Here is a 17,267-nt window from a genome sequence, read left to right on the forward strand (position 1 = left end):
GTTGAGAAGTTGTATTAGTTAAATTGCATGGATTAAAGGTGGATAAATCCCCAGGGCCGGATAGTCTGCATCTGAGATTGCTGAAGGAAGTAGCCCAAGAAATAGTGGATGAGTTGGTGATAATGTTTCAAACCCCTTTGGATACTGGATTAGTTCCTGAGGATTGGAGGGTGGTTAATGCAACCCCACTCTTTAAGAAGGGAGGGAGAGAGAAATCGGGAAACTACAGACCAGTTAGCCTGACGTCAGTAGTAGGGATGATGCTAGAATCGGTTATTAAAGATACAATTGCAGTACATTTGGAAAGTCGTGGTATCATCGCATAGAGTCAGCATGGTTTTGTGAAGGGGAAATCATGTCTGATGAATCTAATAGAGATTTTAGGATGTAACCAGTAGAGTGGATAGGGGAGAACCAGTGGATGTGGTATATCTGGACTTTAGTAAAGCTTTAGATAAGGTTCCGCACAAAAGACTAGCGTATAAACTTAAAGAGCATGGTGTAGGAGGGATGGTATTAAGGTGGATAGAGAATTGGTTGAGGGACAGGAAGCAAAGAGTAGGAATAAGTGGGTTCTTTTCAGAATGGCAGCCAGTGACGAGTGGGGTACCGCAGGGCTCAGTGCTGGGGCTGCAGTTGTTTACAATATATATCAACGACTTAGATGTGGGAATAGATAGCAGTATCTCGAACTTTGCAGATGATATGAAGTTGGGTGGCAGGGTTAGCTGTGTAGAGGATGCTAGGAGAGTGCAGAGTGATTTGGACAAGTTCGGCGAGTAGGACAAGACATGGCAGATAATGTGGATAAATGCGAGGTTATCCACTTTGGAGGTAAGGTTAGTACCATTATCTAAATGGTATGTGTTTAGGAAGAAGGGAGATGCCGAGAGACTTGAGTGTTGCTGTGCATCAGTCATTGAAAGTGGGCCTGCAGGTGCAGCAGGCAGTGAGGAGGGTGAGTGGTATGTTGGCGTTGATAGCGAGAGGATTTGAGTCCAGGAGTAGGGAGATCCTGCTGCAGCTGTACAGGGCCTTGGTGAGACCATACCTGGAGTACTGCATGCAGTTTTGGTTACCTTATCTGAGAAAGGCCATCCTTGCCTTGGAGGGGGTGCAGAGAAGGTTCACTAAGCTGATACCGGCGATGGAGGGACTCGCATTCTCTGGAATTTAGAAGATTGAGGGGAGATCTTATAGAAACTTATAAAATTCTTAAAGGTTTAGACAGATAAGGGGGAATTTTTTTAGGACTAAGATGAGGAAAAAATTCTTCCCTCAGAGGGTGTTAAATTTGTGGAATCCTTTGACACAGGAAGTAGCTGAGGCCGATTCCCTGTCAATATTTAAGTGTAGGTTAGATTTGGCCCTTGTTGCCAAGGGGATTGGGGGGGGGGGGTGTATAGGGAGAAAGCAGGAACCGGGTACTGATCAGCCATGATCATAATGAATGGCAGTATAGGCTTGAAGGGCCAAATGGCCTACTCCTACGCCTATTTTCCATGTTTCTATGAGTCCCTCTGCCATCCGGGCATCACCAGGTTGTATCATTCAATTAAGTCCTGGAACACCATCAGGGACGTCAGGGACATGACCAAAGCCTGCCGGGTCTGCACGGAGTGTAAACCCCACTTCTTCTGCCCGCCCCAACCCCATGTTGTAAAGGCCACTCAGTCGTTCAAGCTCCTCGGCGTGGCTTTTAATGGGCCCCTGCCTTCCACAAACCAAAACATCTACTTCCTCACGGTAGTGGACAAGTACTCCCGCTTCCCTTTCACTTTCCTTTGCCTGGACACCTCCACGGCCACTGTCGTCAGGGCCCTGGAGCAGATCTTCAATCTGTTTGGCTACCCCACTTTCATCCACAGTGACTGGGGTTCTAGCTTTATGAGTGACGAGCTGAGCCAGTACCTGACATCGGGGGGGATCGCGACTAGTCGCATGACTAGTTATAACCCGAGAGGCAAGGGGCAAGTGGAATGCGAAGATGAGGTGGTCTGGCAGTCCTCCTGGCCCTCAGGACAAAAAGGTGGGCAGTTGAATAGTGGCAGGACACCCTGCCCGAAGCGCTCCATGCCATTAGGTCGCTTCTGTGTATGGCTACCAACGAGACCCCTCATGAACGCTTGTTTGCATTCCCCAGGAAGTTTGCATCTGGAATGTCCCTCCCAGCATGGCTTGCGTCCCCGGGTCTGGTGCTCCGGTGTAAGCATGTGCAGGCACACAAGCCTGAACCCCTGGTCGAGCAGGTTTTCTTCCTACACGCGAACCACAACTACGCCTATGTTAGGTTCGGCAGCAGCAGGGATGACACTGTTTCAACCAGAGACCAGGCATCAGCAGGAGCGCCCACCATTCCACAACATCCTTCAGCCCAAGACGATGCTGACCAGGCATACATCCCCATCCCCAGGCAGCTTTGGGGTGTACAGGACCTCCTTGACCACCAGGGGCCCACTTCAGCCATGGGGGATGATCCTGCCCCCCCCCCCACCCATCTAATACGGCTCTCAAACCTCAACCCTCGCCCCCTCAGTCACCCCTCTGTGCAACACCCCACCAGTCACTCAGACCCCTACCGCCAGCCCCCCCACTTCCCCTCCGACCAGTGACCAGGAGCCAGTCCTACGACGGTTACAGAGACTCCAGCAGCCGTCGGATCATCTCAAACTGTAAATATTGTATTTTTGTATAGTGGGTGCGATTCTTTTTTACTGCCCCGCCCCCCCAGGACAATTTTAAAGAAGGGGGTGAATGTGGTGGTACACCGCCGGCCTACTGCAGGGGGCGACCTCTGTACCTGCAGGAATGTACTGCCGGCCTACTGCAGGGGGCGACCTCTGTACCTGCAGGAGTGTAAGGGGACAGGACAACACCTGGCCGGCTGTCAATCAGTAGGCCTGAATGGATCAAGCCCCACCCAGTCGGGATATAAGCCTGCGCCGGCCTCCCAAGGCCTCACACTGAGTTGCTGCAGCTACAGCCAGCCTGACTCTGGAGGTTTTTGTGGATTAAAGCCTGTTATACAGTCTTTAGTGTGTCTGTTTCTGTCTAACAGCACACCACACTCACCATAACTTCCCAGCTCCTATACTCAATACTTTGATTTATAAAGCTACGATGCCAAATGCTTTCTTTACAACTGTATCTCCCTGTGACACCACTTTCAGGGAATTATGTATCTGTATTTCCCAGATCCTTTTGTTCTCTCCACTCCTCAGTGCCCTACTTTTTACTATGTATTCCTACCTTGGTTTGTTCTTCCAAAATGTAACACCTCACTAGTGTCTGCATTAAATTCTATCTGTCAATTTCTGGCCTATTTTTCCAGCTGGTCCAGATCCCTCGGCAAACTTTGAAAGCCTTTCTCTCCACCCACAACGCTCCCAATCTTAGTGTCTTCAGCAAACTTGCTCATCCAGTTTCTATATTATCATCCACACCATTGATCTAGACAACAAACAACAATGGTCCCATGCTCCTCCCCCCTTTATCTTTTTATTCGGACTCCTGCTGACATTCTTCCATTGATTAAGGACTCAGGCCCAAGACAGTTAGGTATTTTAATCTTTGCCAGATAAAGAACACTGTTTAACCTGATGAGTTTCTCCAGCATCGTGTTTTTACACACATTCACACACTCAAACACAGACATAGAAGCTCAGTACAGGTGGTCCCCAACTTATGACCGTAATTGGGACTGACAATTTGGTTGTTAATTGGATTGATTGGAAGTTGGGTTTGCCCACCATGCAAGATTAAACGAGACCATAAAAAATTTTTTAAAGATTTTTAACAAATTAATCTTTAACAAAGAATGTAAACTTATGTACAATACAGTACCTTCAACAAAGATACTATCCAATCCCCATATGAAAGCTTCTAGAATACAATAAAGTAATTAGACTTGGGCGTCGGGCTGCCACTGGGAGCGGGACAGGGCTTCCCCAGGGAGTGGGGACTTCGGGCTGCCACTGGAAGCGGGGACATTGGGCTGCTGCCAGGAGCAGGGACTTCAGGCTGCCGTGGGGGAGGGGGACTTCGGGCTGCCTCCGGGAGTGGGGACTTTTGTGCAGCCATGGAGAGCAGGAACTTTAGGGTTTCTGGGGGGAGCGGGGACATTCGGCTACCACCTGGAGCATGGGCCATCGTACACAGTACTTCTCATGCAAAATATGTTGTTGTATAGTAGTTTTAATAAAGAATTTTTTAAAAATTGGTTGTATGTGCGAGTGGACATAAGTCACGTAGGTCGGAAATCAAGGACTACCTGTATATACACACACACACACACACACACACACACACACACGCACGCGCGCACACCCGCGCGACACATCATGATAGACAAAAGCATTAATAATTTCATGGTATCTGGTAGGAACAAGTATGTTTATTGAAAGATTGTTTAATGGGGGATGCGGCATTGAGAGAACTAATCATAAAGTTATACACCCCAGAAATAGGACCTTCAGCCCATTGAGTCTGCACTGACCATTATCCACCCATTTACTAATCCTAAATAATATTAGATTTCCTCTCTAATTTTCAGTATTGCCCACCTGCTCATTCGGTACAATTTAATAATTAAAGACTGAATAGACTCGGGTTACACACATTGGAATTTAGAAGAATGAGAGGGGATCTTATTGAGATATAAAAATCTGTCAGGACTAGACAGGTTGGATGTAGGAAGAATTTTCCTGATGTTGTGGAAGACCAGAACGAAGGGTCACAATCTTAGGATTAGAGATCATTCATCTTGGACAGAGATGAAGATAAATCTCTTCACTCATAGGCTCGTGAACTTGTGGAACTCCTCACCATAGAAAGCTGTTGAAGCCAGTTCATTTGATGTACAGGGAGTCTCTGGGTTACGAATGCCATCCATTCCTATATCTGCCTTCAGGTCGCATTTGTAGATAAGTCGAAACAAGTACATACTGTTCTTATTTTGCATCTTAGTCTGTAAAAAAAAAATTAAGGAAGCAGTTCTTAAAGCAATTTAGCTAGAAAAAAAGGTCATGATCAAAAGTTAACACTTATTCTCATTTCATCTTGCATACCAGAAGGGGCAGTCGTGAGGTAACATTACACGCACGCATAAATTGGGAGCCCAGTTTGTTCGTAAGTATGAGTTGTCCGTTAGTCATTTGTAACCTGGGCACTCCCTGTATTCAAAAGGGAGTTGTATTTGGCCTTTATGGCTGAAGGGATCAAGGGATATGGAGAGAAAGCAGGAAAGGGCGTACTGAGGACCTATGATTAGCCATGAGCATATTGAATAGTGGTGCAGACTCAAAGGGCTGAATGGCCCATTTTCAGTGATTCTATGAACCTACAAATAAGGCGTGGATGGAATGGTGTAGAAAGGTAGTTTCTCATGGTGGGCAAGTCTAGGACAAGTGGGCACAACTTCAAGATTAAAGGGCATCCCCGTAGAACTGATATGCAGAGGAATTTCTTTAGACCAAAGGTGGTAAATCTGTGGAATTTCTTGCCACAGGCAGTTGTGGAGGCCAGGTCATTGCATATATTTAAGCTGAAATTAGGCACTTTCAGGGAAAAAGTCCAAATGTCCAAAACCTCTCTGAATGTGCGGAGGCCATTTTCGAGCCGGATATTCCAACCCCTCTAGGAGAGGGCTAATCAGCAGAGCGACGCCCTCTACCAATCGACCTGAATGTACAGCCACGCTAAGCGGCTGTTTAGGGGCGGGCTGATGATGCCTTCAGCCCACGACCCATGTCCTCACTCAACCCTCTCCATCCATATCAGGGGTGGCAGGGCAGCAGGGACAGATGGGGCAGTGGGGACCATCATGGCAGCGGGGACGGTTGAGACAGCAGGAATTGTCAGTGGGAGCCGACAGGAGCTGTCAGCGGTGGCTGGCGGGGCAGCGGGGAAAGTCAAGGCACAGGGAGCTGTCAGCGGGGACTGCTGGGGCAGAGGGAGCTGTCAGCGGGGGCTGGCAGGGAAGCGGGGGCTGCCACAGCAGTGGGGGACACAGGGTAGCGGGGGCAAGCAGGGCAACGGGAGCTGTCAGGGTGTGGCCATTGAGGGCTGGGACAGCCACATTGGGCTGCTTTGGCCTTTGGGGCTACTCTCTGCAGCTCAAAACACAGCAGAGCCAAGGCCATCTTCCCTGCCCATAATCCCCCACGCAGCTGGAACTGTTCTGGGAACCACAGAGTAGTTCAAACTACCTGGGGGATTATGGGTAGGGAAGATGGTCATTGCTCTGCCTCATTTTTATGATGGGTAGCGCTATGGCACCAGTTGTCCCACCTCTGTCGGATCTGGAGGGTGCTACAAGATGCCTCTGGATATGAATGGGAAGCTGAAGCAGCCTTTTAGGGTTGGTGTCTGAAAGGTAAGTTCTTAGTTTTCCATCTACTCCTGTAGTCGGGCTCAAGGCAGATGTCTGACATGAAATGGCCTATTGATAGGTTCTTCATTAGCTAGGGCATTAAAGGTTATAGCAAAAACTTTGCCTACACAATCTTCATCAGTTCTGAAGCCCCTCAGGTGCTCTTGGCCCCCTGTTCTTTACATCATGGTCTGGGTATGGGGACACCAGTATCCATGAGGATAAAGCACCCAAAACGTAGTGGACACAGCCCAGGACATTACAGGCAAAACCCTCCCCACTAATGAGGTCATCTACAGGGAACGTTGCCGTCGGACCTCAGCAGCAACCATCAAACACCCACACCACCAAGCTGTTGCCATCAGGAAAGAGGTCCAGGTCCCACAAGACTCGCACCACCAGATTCAGGAACAGTTGCTCCCCGTCCACCATCAGACTCCTCAATAACAAACTCAATCAGGAACTCATTGAAGAACTCTTACATGTGCATGTTATTGATTTTCTTTTGTTCTCTCTGAATTGCACAGGCAGTTTGTTCACATTCATTAATGTTTATAGTCCGTTTATTTGTTTACATGTTTATTATTTTGCACTACCAATAAGTGGTAATTCCACCTCACCCGCAGAAAAAAGAATCTCAGGGTTGCATGAGATGTCATGTATATACTCTGACAACAAATCTGAGAAGACTGGGCATTGGGAGCTGAATTGGAAAATGGATCGACTCATGATGAAATGATGGGGCAGCCTCGATGAGCTGAACTGCCTATTTCTGCTTCTATTTCTTCTTGTTTTTATGACTTTTTTTTGGTCCTGGGAGGAAAATGCAGCCCCTGGGGGAAATCCAGTGGTTATGGTGAGAAGGTGGAAACTCCACACAAAAAGTGCCGGAGGCCAGGCTTGCTTGCAGTGATTCTATGAGCTGCATGACTGGATGTCCACTCACAACCAGCTGTCTCACGATGTTTGATTAGAAGGGTGCCACAGGTGATTTCTGCCTCAAGTGTGTACCAGGAGCCTGAACTGGGATGGGAAGTGCACTTAGCAAACATAACATCAACCTGAAATTAATGGATTTTGAAACATAATTAACAGAATCAAGCAGCGTGTAATGGGAAACATCAGTTCGTGCTGACGTGACTAAACTACATGGGAGCAAAGATCGTTGAGGCATCAGTCGTGGGTGACATGAATGAGAGTGGGGAGAGGAGGGCGCAGAGTTCCCTGAGTGGCGATTACAGCAACATGAAGCAGAGGCACTCAGAAACTCTAGGTTTGGAATAGGTCAGGAGTAGGAAGCTGACCAGCATGTTAAACCAGCTCTGCATTCACAGAGCTACCCCCTCCCCCGATCACTGCCCTCCTGTCCACGCCCACCCTCTGCTTTGGCTGCCGGCCAGTCCTCCTCCCCTCTGTCCCTTCTTCTTCCCTCTTTCCCCTCCTCTTTTCATTCGGACACCTGCCTATTTTTTTCTCATACTTTGACGAAGGACTCAGACCCGAAGTATTGGTTATATATTTTTACCTCCTGTGGACACTGTGGGATCCGCTGAGTTCCTCCAGCAATTTATTAAAACCATGTTTCGCTGGGATTCACATATCAACGTTCCTGATGTTCCAACTTACAGCTTATGAAATTCTTCCAGAAGCTTATTGGCTGCTGTTATGACTGAAATACTGCAGACAATTTTCAGGCTACAAGATCCAGCAACCTACCATATAATATACGTGTAATAGTCGATACTGTGTAAAAGTCAACCCCCAATTTTGGCTTGACTTGACACTCTAATTGTGGACCCTTGCCCTGGCTGCCCGCCAACCAGAGGTCCTGATGCCTGACCGTGGACCCTCACCCTGGCTGCCTACCCGCGGGAGCTCCCAATGACCCGAGCGTGGACTCCTGCCCTGGATGCCCACCCATCCGAACTCCCACCACCTCAAGCGTGGGCTTACCAGTAGGTCCCATCCACCTGGCTGCTCATCCGTGCTACCAACGTCCCGATTGACGCAGATACTTACCACAGTCAAAAGTAGTATGCATGTAATAGTCAACTCCCAAAATTTTACCCGAACAATTGGTTCACCAAATTTGATTATTACAAACATATATAAGGTAGCAATAACCAAATAACATTGTTATTAATGCTAAGTGCGGGACAGGACCTAGGGCAGCATTTATTGCCGATCCCTGAACGCATTCAAATGACTAACTTAATGGTCAATTTCAAATTTACTTCACCTTGCAGGATGTTTGAAAGTTTAGACATACAGAACAGAATTTTATTTATTTATTTATTTTTAATTTAGACATAGAGAACGGTAACAGGCCATTTCGCCCCATGAGCCCTTGACGCCCAATTAAACTACATCCACCGGTACATTTTTCAATGGTGGAAGGAAACAAGAACCCACAGGGAAAATCCACACAGATACGGGGAGAACGTACAAACTCTTTACAGGCACCATGGGATTCGAACCCCGGTCCTGTAAAGGTGTTGTGTTAACCCTTACGCCAACCGTGCCACCCTTCTGGCCCATGAGCCTGTGACCCCAAACACCCCAATTAACCTACAATTCCTGTATGTTTTGAAGGGTAGGAGGAAACAGGAATGCCCAGAGTCAACCACACAGAGACAGGGAGGTTGTACAAACTCCTTACGGACACAGCAGTATTTGAATAGGGTTTGCGAGTCCTGTAACAGCGTTGCGCTAATCATTAATGTGTTTATCATACACATTTGTACAATGTACATGTGCCAAATTGATGCTTAATGCAGCTGAACAAGTGCTTATAAAGAACAGCTATAATTGTAAACTAATTGAATTAAATTAAAAGAGATAATAAATACATCAGATAAATATAAATTTTGACAATAATCAGTCCAAATAAATAACTTGCAATAGTGCAAAGAGTCTGAGATTAGTGTAACAACTGGGGGGAGGGGGGGGGGGTTCATGAGTCTGTTAGTCATTAGAAAGAAACTGCTCTGGAACCTGGAGGTTCTCGTCTTCAGGCTTCTGAACCTTCTTGTCGACAGCAGTGAGAAGAGGTTGTGACCAGGGTGATGGGGGCCCCTTATGATGCTGGCTGCCTTCTTAAAGCAGCGTCTCATGTTGATGTCCACAATGGACAGAGACTGTTGTGGATCTGGCTGTGTTTTACTGCAATACACCAATCTGCTGGAGAAACTCAGCAGGTCACTGGAGGATGTAAAGGGTAACCAATGTTTCAGGCTTGAGCTCTCTGTCAAAGGATGAGCAAAAGCAGGCAGTTGTCCGGATAAAAATGGGGAGGTGAGGAGGGAGGAAAGGGCATGGGGAGGAACACAGGCTCATAGGTTATAGGCCATGGTTAGTTTCAGGTGCAAAGAGAGAAAAGTTAAAAAAAAACAGTGATGGGGAAGGTGGTAGTTCTTGATAAGAGAGGGAAGGGAATGGTGTGGGGAACTGGAGGAAAGGAGACAGAGGGATGGGGAAAGAGAGAGAAAAGCATGTAAGGAGGGGTTTAGCAGACACTGGATTAGTCAGTGTTAATGCCATCTGGTTGGAGATTGCACAGACGGAAAAATAACGAATTGTTTCTCAAATCATAATCCAGCTTCTTGGCCATGGTGACATTGAGTGCAAGATCTTGGGCCCTCCCTTAAGAATCGTTATTGAGTACTGTATTTTCACAGTCAACATCCTTGACAAGACCAGGTGGGTTTTATTCAAGCAAATTCCCAATTGTGAATTGAATTAAAATTCCAAGCTTCAAGAGTGGGGTTTTGAACGGAGGTCTCTGCCAGGTGTATGAGTGGACTGGCAATCCTGAATATAGTCGGATGATGTAACCACTGTGGCCACTTCTACAAGCAGGAGTCTCCACCCACGCTACAGTCCCCTTCTCCTGTTTTAAACCTTCTTTCTCCCACTGGACACCTCGTTCCAGTCTTCTGCCTCTTCTGGACCTTTATATTTCACTGAGACATCAACCGCACCGACTTCACCGCTCCCCTCACTCATTCCAATCTCACCCCATTCTCTCCACTCTCTCCGCACTAGGTCCAACCTCACTATAAAGAAACCTTGAGGAAAGGCCCATTCCCGAAACGTCGGCAATATATCTTTGTCTCCTATGGATGCTACAAGATCGGCTGAGTTCCTCCAGCATTTTTGTGCTTTGGCTACGATCTCAGGATCTGCAGGCTTTCGTGTTTCACTCCAATTGCCAATATCTTACTCAAAATAAATAAATGGAGGACAATCTGGGGAAGATATGGCAGACTCTGTCACCTTTTCCTGCTCTTACTTCTTTTGTTTTTACTATAAAAAATTCTAAAGGTGCTTCATAGCAGCAGTTATTAAGCAAATTTCTGCAGGGTACATAACAAATCATTAGTTAGGCCACAGCTGGAGTAGTGAATGGGAGTTACGTTGCCACACGATTGGAAGCATGTGATTGCACTGCAGTAGGTGGAAAGGAGTTTTCCTGAGATGGACGTTTCAGTAACAAAGAGAGACAGAAGAGACTGGGTAAGTTCTCCTTGAAACAGGGGAGGTTGTCGAGGCAACCCAGTAGGGGTATACAGAATTATGAGAGATAGAGATATGGTAGGAGCAGAGATATATAAATATAGAGAACATAGATTTAGAGGGAATGGTAAAATGTTCAAGTTGAAGTTCATTATTATCTAATTGTTCAAGTGCAACCCGACAAAACAGTATTCTCCGGTCCTCAGTGCAAAAACATTCAGACACACAGCTGACGTAACACGGCCATACATAGGCATATGTAGAAATAAATAAATATTGCTTAATAAATAGTGGAGTCACGGAGGGTTATTATGAACAGCTCATTCAGTCATTCAATGTGGTAAAAGCCTTAGAGGGGAAGACCATATGTAGAAATAAATAAATATTGCTTAATAAATAGTGGAGTCACGGAGGGTTATTATGAACAGCTCATTCAGTCATTCAACGTGGTAAAAGCCTTAGAGGGGAAGACCTTTTCCATCCACAGCGTAGTTGGGAGTCAAGAACACACAATTTCGAATGGGTGGTGAAGCCAGTATTTAACAAGTGTCTAGATGAGTATTCGAACTACTGAGGCATAAAAGGCTGCAGAACAATTTCTGGTCAACGGGATAGATCCTTGATGATGAACAAGACCCTAGTTCCATGATCTATCACTCCATACCTCTGACAAATGTCATTAAAAGATCTTTCCTGCCGACATCCTAATGATTTGATTAGCGAGGTCAGAAAAAGAAGAAGGTTCAGTAAGACTTTCCTGAGGCTATTCTTTTAATTGATTCATATAACTACCAAGGTCAGCATTATTGCCTCTCGCTAACTTCACTGAATTGTGTGTGGCCTCGAGGATCATTTACAAGGCAGTTAAGAGTCAACCTCAGCAGTTGCTCATACAGTCCAGTTCAGCGAATGACATTTATGAACTAGAGATATCAATAAAATACAAAATGTTCTTAATTTTCACTCTGATTGATGCATTCCTTTTATTTTCAGATTGTTTCATTAACTGAATTTAATGAGTAAGACTTGAACTCCTTCCTCCAGAGTTCAAACACATGTAATCCACAATGCTACCAAAGTCCTCAATGATCAGCTGTCAGAGAGAGCGAATAAAATGAGGCATCTGGAAGAAGGCAAAATTGAACAAATCTAAGTTTCTTTTATCTATTTTAAAATCAGGCATAAAGCATTGTAACAGGCCATTGTAACGAGTTTGTGCCGCCAAAATTACACTCCATTAGCCTACACCCCGGTACGTTTTTGAAGGGTGGGAGGAAACCAGAGCCGCTGGAGAAAACCCATGCAGACATGGGTAGAATGTACAAACTCCTTACAGACAGTGCTGGATTTGAACCCTGGTTCCGATCACTGGCACTGTAAAGGGATTGCGCTAACCGCTAGGCCAGCCGTGTGTTATAAACCCAGGACCATATCTCTTCATGGAATACAGTCCCAAAATAAACAAATGAAACTCAAATTAAGCAGAATCAACAATCACCACCAGAATTACAGGAAGAAACAGAAGGCCCAGTTGGTGGTAATTCATAGTTCAACCATACTATGACGATGGGCCCAAGATTGGTACTGCAGTGAAACAAGATCTGTTTCAGAAGGGACATGGCACATGGGCTGAAACATCTGAGTGAATAGAACCCACTACAGCACAGAAACAGGCTATTCAGCTGTGCCTGCACCCAATCCATACCCCTCCCAGACAGGTAACTATCCAATTTTTTTTTCTTAAATGTCAAAATTGAGCCACATTTACCACTTCAGCTGGCAGCTTGTTCCACATGCTCACCACTTCTCCATGTGGAGCAGTTCCCCCTAATGTTCCCCTTAATTTCTTGTCTCACCAAACCTCAGTAGAAAATGTCTGGTGCATTTACTCTATACTATCAGTGTGTAGAAGCAGGTACAATACGATTTTTAAAGAGATTCTTTAATAGGTACATGGAACTGAGGAAAATGGAGGTTATACAGTAGGGAAATTCTCGGAAGTTAGAAATGATAAAGCAGCAGAACAGAGGGATCTGGGAATACGATACTTAACTCCCTGAAAGTGGCCTCATAGGTGGGTATGGCTGTAAAGAGAGCTTTGACATATTAATTACTGAATACAGGAGTTGGAATGTTATGTTAAAGTTGTATGAGACATTGATGAGGCCAAATTCAGAGTATTGCGGGCAGATTTGGTCACCTAACAACAGAAAAGATATCAATAAGTTGGAAAGAGAACTGAGATTTATTAGGTTGTTGCCCGGACTTCAGGAACTGAGTTACAGGGAAAGGTTAAACAGGTTAGGACTATATTTGCTGGATTGTAGAAGAATGAGGGGAGATTTGGTAGAGGTATGTAAAATTATAAGGGGGTAGACAGAGTAAATGTAGGTAGGCTCTTTCCATTGAAGGTGGGTGTGATACAAACTAGAGGACATGGATTAAAAGTGAAACGAGAAAGGTTTAGGGAGAACATGAGGGCGAACATATTCATACAGAGTGTGGTGGGGGTGTGGAAAAAGCTTCCAGATGAGGTGGTGAATCCAGACTCAATTTTAGCATTTAATTCGGACAGGTACATGGATGGGAGAGGTATGGAAGACTATGGACTGGGTGCAGGTCAGTGTGACGATCAAAATTAAAAATGATTTGGCACATACTAGAAGGGCCAAGAAGGCTTGTTTCTGTGATGTAGTGTTCTATCATTCTAAAGTAGGTCATTTGGTCAGTACAACATTGTGGACCAAAGGGCCTGTACTGTGCTGTAGATTTCTATTTTTTAAAATATTTTGTTTATATTTTCACACAAGCTTGTCCAGCCATATAGAATGTCAGTGCCATCCTGACAGCTCAGCTTCAAATTTACATTTCATTCTCATCCTTGACTGTATACATAAGCTCGCGTCTTTTCCAGTCTCCCCCACCCCCCCCCACCCCACACATCTAACATAGACTTCGACCATCAGCAAAAAAAATATACACCAGGATAATAAATAATAATTAGGGAACAGGGATTGTCACTGCTCAGTGGGCGGCTGACAGGCGACATATATTACTGACTTTCCTTGATCGGGATTAGTGCGAGGGAAAGGAAGCCACGGCAGGGAACTGGGGGGGGGGGGGGGGTCATTCACCGCCATACACTTATGTACGGCTGCCAGATCCTTCGAAAAGTGTCATATTTGTTTCTCAGATTATGTTACTTTCTCCAGGGGAACACAGCTCTGTATTTCTGTGTTCCATCGTTTGATGCTAAGACTAGAGTCGGACTTCCAAGTCGCCACAATTCACTTCCTGGTCACTGCCAAAGCGATTAACACAGATTGGATTTGAAATTCGGACAGCTTCATTGTAAGCCTTATGCCCATTATGTTCCCCAACAGTAACAACTCTGGGTCCTGCGGGAATCATTTACCTATGATTTTCTCTAGGACTTGGCCTCGTTCTACACAAAAGGGCCTCATCTTGGTACATGATCAGGTTGTGTGCACAAATGTTCCAGTCGCCATGCCGCATCTGAAGCATTGGTCTGAGAGTTCTGGTTTTGCACTGATTTTCTGCGGTGTTAGATACAGCTGGTGCAAGAAATTATACTGCACCAACTTGTACCTTGCATTGATGACGGTGGTCATGCTGTCCCGGCATAAGTCAGACCAGCACCCCATATCAATTACAATACCCAAGTCCGACTCCCATCTTTTCCACGATCTATGGAGGCCCGGTTTGGGACAATCTGACTGGAACAGGAAATACGTTGCAGAAATGAATTTCTTTCCACTCCCCCTTCGAACCATGGTCTCTATGGCACTGCACCAAGGTAGGGCCATACTTGGACCCAATACGTCCTGTAAAAAAATATCTTGTTTGAAGATAGCAGTGGAAATAATGTCTTATTTGGCGAGTCATATTTATTTTTGAGTTGCTCAAATTATATTAATTGCCTCTGCTCGTAAGAGTCCTCCACACATCTGATGCCATTATGGTGCCAGGTATTCAGGATCTTGTTACCAACTGTTAATGGTATTAATTCATTAGGAGTCAGGGGTGTTTTTGGGGTCAGCCCCACTTTGGTGTTTAGATATTGATTAATTTTGTTCCCGATATTAATCACTAATTTCAGTATGAGTTGCCCTTCTTTCCCGACAACAATTTGGTGTCCCATTTATAAATAAAGTCCTTGGCTATCTTCTTGCTCACCAAGTACAGATCAATTTGTGCTGAGGAAGGTACACTTCCTCTTTGGAAGACTGAGCTGCCCAATATTTTTTTAAAGTCTGACATCCTCAATCCACCTAGACTGTAGTCCAATGTTAATTTTTCCATAGAGACCTTTGCCATCATACCATTCAAGAGGATCATTCTGACCTTGTGTAGCAGCTGTTTGAAGAAACCCTGAGCAACAGCACAGGCAATGTCTGAAAAAGATACTGGAATCTTGGCAACACATTCATTTTGATGCTGTTAACCCTGTCCACTAACGGGGACATCCATCTATTTAATTCCTCCTCGACTCTCTCCAGCAAAGGAGTGTAATTTAACATATAAATTATTCAAGTTGCCATCAATATTAACTCCTAGGTATTTGATCCCTTCCTGTGGCCACTTTAAATTGGTATTTTCTTTAAGTTGGCTATAATTCCCCTCAATGAATGGTACCACTTTACTTTTTCCCCAATTAATCTTATACCCAGCAAGTTTCCCATAGTCCTCCAATACCACATGCAGTTGAAGCAAAGAAGTTGCAGGGTCTGTCAGATATATTAGCATGTCATCAGCAAATAGGTTGATTTTATGCTCCTCCAGACCCACTCTATAACCTTTAATGTCTGGATCCTGGCAAGTGGTTTCATTGCTAGCACAATGATAGCCGGTGGTAGTGGGCACCCTTGTCTACTAGTTCTGTTAAGTGGGAAAGCTGAAGATATTTGTCCATTGGTCATAACCTTTGCCTTGGGTGCATGGTATAATGCCCTAATCCAATTTTGAAAAGTTGGCCCTAACCCCACCTTCTTCAGCACTTTAAATAAAAATTCCCACTCCAGTCTATCAAAAGCCTTCTCTGCATCCAGGGAAACAGCCAATCCTCTCTCATTTCTGGTTTGTGCCAGATGCATTACACTCAACAATGTGCCAAAGTTATCCGCAAACCCTTCAAAACTTTTTTGTATCTATGTTCAATGTCTAAGAAGAGGTGATAGGTTAGAACCAGGATGGTGTTTTGGCCCTTTCTCTGACTGGTACTAATTAAGACAACCTTGTGGTGCGTAAGGAGGGAATCAAAGCTGAAAGTGCTAGAATGCGTGGAGATATGGAAAGATAAGGGGGTCCTGATGTTTTCTCGGAGTCTGAACACTGTTCTAAACAGCATGTTTCTAAACCTTGATGTATAATCTATGAGACTACAAATGGGGAATAGAGAGGGGGGGAAGGGGGAAGGGAGTTGCTGCTTGCCCTACGTGTAATGCTTTACTTTTAGATCACGTGAGTGTGTGGCTAATTTAACCTTCTTCTAACTTGCTTGAATGTCTAATTACTTGATCCATACCTTTGTTGGGTGAAGACCCTATGAGACTGCTTCAAGTGTGACAGAAGTAGAGGGCTCTTCCAAGTGGCTACCTAATAAAGAGTTAACCTATAGATCTCTGTGTGCTGTGCCTGTTTGCATCGGGAGCGACAAAAACCTGAACTGCATTGTGAGACCGCATCCTTTGGAAACATCTTTTTTAAAATAGTTGCATCATATAACCATATAACAATTTACAGTATGGAAACAGGCCATATTGGCCCTTCTAGTCTGCACCGATTTACATTAACCCCCCCACTAGTTCCACCTACCCATTCTTAGTTCCATCCAAGATTTTGGATCTTAGTTCCACCAAATTTCTTCAGGCAGTTGGGACATTAGGGAGGGAGGGAGTCCCACTCCAAGCACAAGGACCGGAGAACACTGTTTCATTGGGTTGTACTTGAAAAATCAGATGACAATTAAACGTGACTTGACAATTGCTATGAAACCCATCTATGGCACCTTATTTTCTAGGCTCTGAAACCAGCAGTTTTAGTTCAGCTGGGATCAGATCAGATTAAATACTATAAGGGTTAAATGGCCTCCTCATGAATGTGCTGGCTGACATCATGGACTTTCATTGCAAGGCACTCATTTAAATAACGGTCTCATGCAACAGCAGATAAAATGAGAGCAAACAGCAAATGTCAGGTTCTGAAAGCAACTGCCAAAATAAACAAATATTTACTTTTGGAAATGTAATTGCGTTAATATATTTTAATGTACAAACAAGCGCACCTTGACATCCAACTAAGTGCTGTTGTTATTCACCATCTGGCTTTCCAATCTTATTAGGACTCCCTTAAATGTGACTTA

At 45.0% G+C, this 17,267-nt stretch overlaps 1 long non-coding RNA gene across 1 annotated transcript in view; it reads left to right on the forward strand.

Moving 5' to 3' along the window:
- The window catches only part of LOC138756058 (uncharacterized), a 47,669-nt gene extending 33,752 nt beyond the window's left edge, over positions 1 to 13,917 (forward strand). Inside the window, exons 2-4 of the long non-coding RNA XR_011352708.1 lie at positions 5,070 to 5,127; positions 9,969 to 10,069; positions 11,879 to 13,917. This is a non-coding gene — a long non-coding RNA (uncharacterized lncRNA). The remainder of the gene's footprint in view (positions 1 to 5,069; positions 5,128 to 9,968; positions 10,070 to 11,878) is intronic.
- Positions 13,918 to 17,267: the final 3,350 nt, after the last annotated feature.

This window comes from Narcine bancroftii, chromosome 3 (assembly GCF_036971445.1).
Source record: "Narcine bancroftii isolate sNarBan1 chromosome 3, sNarBan1.hap1, whole genome shotgun sequence".
In the NCBI taxonomy this organism is placed as follows: Eukaryota; Metazoa; Chordata; class Chondrichthyes; order Torpediniformes; family Narcinidae; genus Narcine; species Narcine bancroftii.